Raw genomic sequence first — 7835 nt, forward strand, 5'->3', positions numbered from 1 at the left:
AAACATAGTACCTTTTTGACTGCATCAATTTCCTTTAGCTTCTTCATGATGCGGGAGGATACATCTCACAACGAGTTGCCGCACTTCAAATTTCCTAAGCCATATTTTTTTGTTGTAGGCACTAGCCATTCTTTGTTGGTACAACTGCCCGTGACAAACTGCGGCCAATCGTTTTTCATCAATTAGTGTCAATTGTTCCAATCGATTCTTGACCCAATATTTATCCTCAATCTCGGCTTCAAGAATGATCAGAAGAGAGGGAATTTCAACTTCTTCTGATTTCATTCGGACTTGGCCTAGGCCTACTATTCCAATTCTTTGTTTATTTTCTCACAAACCTTATCTTCAACACATTCTGCTTCTTGATTCATTATTTCGAGGGCTGACAACATTTTAGGATCTAAGCATGAAGTCCGCAAGCATGTCATGTCATTAAAATCTGCATTGACAGAACTGAAAAGAGAATAAGAAAGGTGACGAGATTAAGAAAAGAAACATTCAACGAAATATTAATTTCATTTGATTTGATTTTTTTTTTTTTAAAAAAAAAAATTAAAGATAGAAGGGTTTACATCAGAAAGTAAGACAATAAAGTAAAATATCCGGATCACACCCTAAGATAAATCCGAACACAGAAAGGATAGTAAGATTGGCTACCGAGACTCCCGTCTGATGGGGGACTTTCAGGCTTGGCGACCATTTTTTTGGCTTTTCTTCTATCTCGGCAATGGTTGCAATGGCCTTCAGTGTCAGATCAAATTCATCATCTTCACAGATCATTCCGACTATTAGCCCATTGGTATGAGTAGGCAGAAGATTGTTCATCATATTAGGGGCTTCTTCATCCCTAAGCATTATTGTTTTGACCTCGATGAGGTCTTCCACTGCTCTCTTAAGAGTCCAACAGTCTTCCGTATCATGTCCCACTACTCCAGAGTGGTATTCACATCTAGCATTAGCCGGTGCGAGGGGGACTCAGAGATTGGCCGGTTCAGGGCTATTGGTTGCAGTAGACCTAGCCTGACTAGTTTTAGAACAAACTTGAGTATGATTCACCAACATGGGAGAACTGATTCCATCTCGGGGGGCTTTCTTTTTTTCTTTTTCTTTTTTTCTTTTCTTTTTTTTTGAATTTGTTTTTTGATTTTTTTTCTTTCTCTTTTTGTAGTTTTTCGCTCTTTGTTTTTCTCTGTTATTTTTTGTCACACTTTTCTTTTTCACTCAATTTTTTTTTTGTTCTTTTTTTCAATTTATTTTTTCACTCAATTTATTTATGGCTATGATCGAATCCGATGGGGATTGCCTACGTATCATGACACCGCATGAATCAGATTATTACATAGTTCAGGAATACCGGGAACAAAGTACATCAGCTAACTCTTTTTTTTTCTTGTTGAAAGAAAACTTCTAAAGACAGTTTTTTTTTGTTTTGCTTTTTTTTTTGGAATCTTCGAAAGAAATACTTTTTAAAAAAAGAAAGAAAATATTTTGATTTTTTTTTGGTAATTTTAAAAAGACAGAAAATATTTTTTTGAATTTTGATTTTTTTTTTTTTTGGGAGAAAGACTTTTTTTTAAAAAAAAGGAAAAAAAATATTATTGAAATTTTGGATTTGGCGTCTCAAAGAAAGACTTCTAAAGAAGGAATTAAATAAATTTTGTTTTTTTTTTGGATTTTTTGAAAATTGGGGTCTGGAACCGATGAGGTTTGCCTATGTATCTCACATCCAGTGAGAATTAGACCAGCGTAGTTCGGTGGATCAGAAATAAAATAGATAAACTAACTCTTTTTCATGTACAATTAATCCGACAAAATTTCCTATCAAAGAAAATATTTTTAATTTTTTTTTGGATTGTTTTTTTTTTTTGAATTGGTGAAAGAAAAACTTCTAAAGAAGAAAAAAAAATATTTTTGGATTTTAATTTTTTTTTTTAAATTTCAAAAGAAAGAAAATATTTTTTTTTAGATTTTGGGAGAAATACTTTTTAAAAAAAAGGAAGAAAATATTTTTGGATTTTTAGTCTCAAAAAAAGAAACTTCTAAAGAAGTAATTAAAGGAAAATATCTTTTTGAATTTTAAAAAATTGGGGGCCGGAACCGATGAGGTTTGCCTACGTATCTCACATCTAGTGAGAATCAGACCCGCGTAGTTCGGTGAAAATTGACTATGTTTTTTTTTTAATATGAAAATTAATCTTTAAAAACCATATGCACTAAACCACATCATTTTTTCTCTCTTCGTTTAACCGATATATGCTAAAGTCGGTCGACATGCAAGCCTCCCAAATAATGCAACAAGTAGTACATAACATGACATAATGGTCTCAATAAGGTACCTGTCCTAAAACAGAACTCGGCCCATGAGTCGAGCGCTGCTAAGTCAAATGCACATGATGCAAATAAAGCGTAGTCTACTATGGATATTCATTGCTTGTGGCTTGTTCTTGTAAGTTTGTAAATCCTAAAGGAGATAGTATCTAGACCTGGCTTACCCGGGCGGACAACCCGAGCCGAGGAGCATCAAGCATTACCAGTAGTAGAACAGCACTGGCTAGCTAACGGCTCTCCCGCCTAAACATGTGTGACTAAATCCTTCACCAGAATCTGATAGGCTAACTGGCTTTATCTCAAGACAGAAATTTTGTGATGCTGGTAGGCAAACACAACATAACTAATTATCAGAAGACTCAGTGGGATGCGAGAGAGGATACAATTTATATGTACAGTTCAACAATATCAAGACACTAAAAAGTGAAAAAGTAGCACATTAGTCCCAAATAAATCACAATATATACAAAAATTAATAAAGCCAAATAAAATCAATGTACAAGCTCGAATTCTTGAAATCTCCAGCAGAGTCGCCAGAGCTGTCACACCCCTTTTATATCCCCAAATGATATATGTTTGTTATAGATGGTGGGTTAAAGAGTTTCTCCAATTAAAGTGACAAACTTGAATAGGGATTATTTTTATTTACAGAGCCGCCACTTGGAATTGATTTTTTGGGTGTTCCAAGTCACCTTTTGTTTGAATTCCTAGTCAAAGGAAGATTTGACTCTTTTATTATTGGTCTGCAAAATGAAGTCCGGGTAAGGAATTCTGTTAACCGGGGAGAAGGTGTAAGGCATTCCCTGAGTCCCGTGGTTCTAGCACGGTCGCTTTATTGACTTAAACTTGACTTGAATATCTGAATTATTATATGTTTTAGAACCTTTTATACATTACCGCTTTTATACCGCTTTTATTATTTATGAAATTTGTTTGAACAAGTCGCGATGTCGCGCACTCGTTTATTTTTGTGCACATTGCGAATAGCGCCACGTGAAACGCACCCGCGATTTACAACATGTTTATTTTATTATTATTCGAAGTTATGGTCGGGTCACATGAAATGCACACCCGAATTTAAATTTATGTATCGCTACTATGCCACAGGAACCGTACCCATAGTCGCGAGGATTTATTATTAACCGCACCTAAAGCAAACTACGGGATTCAAAGTTGTTTAATATAAACTAATTTGAGGTTATTGTGAATGGGTCAACATTAAATGTTTTTGAGATGCATAACACTCCAACACAGAAGAGATGCAAAATAACTAAAAAGAAATATTCATTGAACTAACAGAGACAAAGTAAATAAAAACACCTAGAAATGGACCTAAATACTCAAATGATCTAAACAACAAACTATAACCAACGAAACATACAAGATTTGGAAAGTATTTCCTTTACAGAAAAAAGGTAAAAATAACATATTCAAATTATGCTTTCTTTTTTACTTAAGCAAAAGAAACTACGTATTTCTATAGTGCTTTGGAAATAAACAAGAAAGATCTGGAGAGTTTTTCAGCTTAAGATACTATATGACAAGTGTGCGATACATGAGAGTTTAAAGCTCTCATACCATCTTTTTAATACACTCACTACCATTCATATGAAACAATCGGGCTTGCTATAAACAATTTACAATCACTAAAAGACATTCATTTGATGGAAGAGACCAATAAAATATTTAATCAAAGCATAAAAAAAAGATACATGCTAACAGAGATGCCAAGAATTAAGCAAAAAATATTAAATCTCCACCAACACAATAAAGCTATGGAATAAACTAAAGGTGAGAAAAGGACCTTTCTGCTTTGGATTAAAGAAGAAAACTCAGAAAGAGTACATTGAAGAAGAGAGAACCGATATAACTCGAACGCTAACAAAGCTGTCAACCAAAGACCACAGACGGAAACCTCGAACCGGCGACCTCGAAACTCGCCGGAGAACTCGAACTAAACCAGGAGAACGAAATCGACAAACTCCATGACAGGGAATGGCGATTTGGAGTTTGTTTCCGGTTGGTGATAACCTCTCCTCTGCTTTTTTGGTTTGTTTCCCTTTTCTTTGTTTCTATTTTATTTTGTATTTTTCTCTGTTCTTGTAACTTTCCCCCATCCCTACTCGTTGCTGCTCCCCCTCTCTTTTCTAAAGTGTTGTCTCTATTTGTTTTGTTCTTCTCCCCTATTCCTCCCTTGTTTTTGCCTCTTTTTTCTTTTGCAGGTTGCGGCTGTCAGGAGTCTTTGTGGAGGGGGGGTGCGTTTTTCAAAACGGGGGAGGGTTCTGTGATCCTCTCCCTTTCTTTGTGTGTTTTGTGTGTGTTTTATGGCTGAAAATGGGGTATTGGGTTTGTGATAGGGGACAAGGAGTGGGGAACAATGTAGAGTGGAGTGGGGAGCAAAGTGTGGGGGGACAAGCATGGGGGACAAAGTATGAGGGACAAGCATGGGGGACAAAGTATTGGGGACAAGCATGGGGGACAAAGGAAAGTAGAGTGGGGACACGCCTGGGAAGATGGGAGCGGAAAATATTCAAACACGGTAAAAAATTAGGTGCTCACAGTTGGTTCAGTTGGTTATTGTCGTTGGCAGTTGACATGATTGTTTGTTAGAAAAGTGAATTTGGAAGGTGAAAAGATTATCAGATTCCCGGCAACGGAACCAATTTGTTTAACCAAAAATAAGTCTTTTGGCCAAAATCTAATTTTAGAAAAAAACGGGTTACTAATAACCAAGTTTTACTTCACTTTCACAATGATATCAAAAGAAATTAATAAGAATAACTTAGGAAATAATTGATGGACAAATTGCAAAGTCAAAGTAGAGAATTTCCGAAAAGCATAAAAGTAAAGAGTATATTTCAATATTGCCTCTGATTTATCTCTACAAATAGAATTATGTGTCCTTATATAGGAATATACAATAGTAACGTTTTTACTCACTTAATTTGGGTTGATTATGGGCATTAATGATATTGATTGCCCATTATCTCGGATATCTATAACTGGCGTATTTATTGCTATAAATACCTCATATCTGTTCCAATTCCCCTTCCTTATTTACTTCCGGTTCATGTACCTTTCCTTCTTTTTATTCTTTATTCATTTCGAATTCATTTATTTTTTGCCTAACTGTTAGGCCCGATTCTCTTTTTTTTTTTGTTACCGTCTCGTGGGTATTTTCTTCCGTGCCTTCTCTTCTTTATCAATTAAGAAAATCATTTGTGGCTATATCATTGTTCCACGTACTATGCCATGTCAGGATTCCAATATTCCACGTGTAATGTTCTTTCACCACCAATACAGAATTGTCTACTCATATTAAATGACGATACTAACGATTTGTCTAGTGAAAATGAAACAATTAGTAGCGAAATTAGCCAGTTTTAATGCTTAACCACATGCTCACCATCAATGTTTTTAATTGAGGACTCTCTTCAATTACCTATAGTTGAGCCAATACCACATAATTAAAGACGAAAAAATTACTAACATGCACTGATAAGTCACTTAAACCTATTGTAGTAATTGTAACATGTTATTTATATTATTTTCAGTATTATTAAGTCATATATAATAAGAACTTAAGTCATATGCACTTGTATTACAAAACAATTTTACAATATTAGTTCAATTTAGTCGGCTACCTTAGGTTATTGTCCTATTTTTCATATTATTATATCAAACTTATTATGAAAAGTTATGTTGTATACTTACCATATTAAGTTATGTTGAATACTTACCATATTAAAGGTCAAATTTTTCTGATGGTATAAAGAATATACATTTGTCAATGCACGAGACTTAAACTCTTACTTACATACTCACTAGTAGTTGGATTTAAGGCGATTTTTTTTATAACCATGGTGTTCGGGTCAACTTGTGTGCATCTCGACTAATTTCACGGGGTACCTGTCACCTCTTACCAGCAACAAGTACCAGATAACTTTGTCCACAAAGGTTCGGATAAATAGGAAGAAATTACCTAGTATTAAGATGATTTAATGTACAAAATTCTTTAAAATATCATTATATAACGCTCATATTCAATCTTTTTACATTTACATGTCTCTTTTTAGTTTTCATTTCTTTTTTCCGCACTAGGAGGAGGGAGTGAACTAATTAATAACATCATTAAATTTAAGAGAGAAGTATTTTTGACATTAAATTGTAAGTTAATTAATTCATCAATAAGCAAACGTTACTCAAAGAAATACATTGAAAGTTGAAACAGAAAAATAAATCTCATCAATCACTCTGTATAAAATCATGCTTATATAAACACCTTCATATCAAGATCAATAAGCATCAAATCAACAAGTACAAAACATTAAAGAAAAAATGGCAAAACTCAATATTCTCTTTTCTTTTGTAGCCATTTTGATAATTTCTAGTGCAATTCCTGCCTTTTGCAAATCTAACCATCACAAAAAACATCCATCACCTCCACAAGAAGAAGATGAACATGATAAATACATCAATAGCTTACCAAAAGATTTCTTAAAATTCGTCGAAAATTGTACCAAGGAATTCCCAGTTAAATGTGGCGAAAAAGTCATAAATGCTACAAATGAAAAAGGAAATGTTGACAAAAAATGTTGTCATGATCTTGTTAAAATGGGACTCAAGTGTCACAAAGCATTAATCAAGGTTTATATTGGTTTGCCTGAGGTTAAGGACAAGATTGATCCTAAGGTTGTAAAACACAATGCTAACAAGGTTTTCAAGAAGTGTGTTGCCCTTGATAAGAAGAAGCACCATCATTCTTCCCATCCACCTTCAATTCTACCTTGAATTTTAAGCGGAGGCGACGATCAGATTTAAAATTACTGGTTCAGAGTGGACGTGATCTATTATATATTAATATTTTTAAATTTTTGTTTTGTTTTGCATATGTATAAGTTGAGCTTACTAAACTCAATCTAAATAAGTTTTTTATTTTAAAGAAAGAAACTTTTGTTGTTTATGAGTAATAAATCCACAATGAGTTGAATTATTCACATCCTAGATTGTGTAAAATTTTGAGCATTATACAATAAAAGTAATGTTTTTTTTTATCATTTGAAATTTACATGGAGAATTATCTTTATCTACAGCGAGTGACGAGTTGCATATCGAGAGAATTACTACCAACTAAGGGTGTCACATTCTAAAAACACTATTATTAATTATAATAATAATAATATTATTATTATTGTTGTTGTTGTTGGGGAAAAGGCGGACATTGGGGATTTTTGAATTTTTAGTTTGATTTTCTCATTGCAATTCAATGCTTGATTCTAGCTTTTGAAAACTTAAAATGTCGATTTCGATTTCAAAAGTACAAATAATCTTTTAGTTATATGTGAATTTTTTAGTTATATGATTCTTTCACAAGTGATCGATAAAATATATAGTAATACAAAATATCGAAAATAATATAAATACAAAAAATCTATGAGGATTTTTTTTTTTAAAATGCAAATAGAAAAGAAAATGGGCAAATCACTTGGCTAATAGTATAAAACAGA

The sequence above is a fragment of the Nicotiana tabacum genome, chromosome 18, assembly GCF_000715075.1.
Source record: "Nicotiana tabacum cultivar K326 chromosome 18, ASM71507v2, whole genome shotgun sequence".
Taxonomy (NCBI): domain Eukaryota; kingdom Viridiplantae; phylum Streptophyta; class Magnoliopsida; order Solanales; family Solanaceae; genus Nicotiana; species Nicotiana tabacum.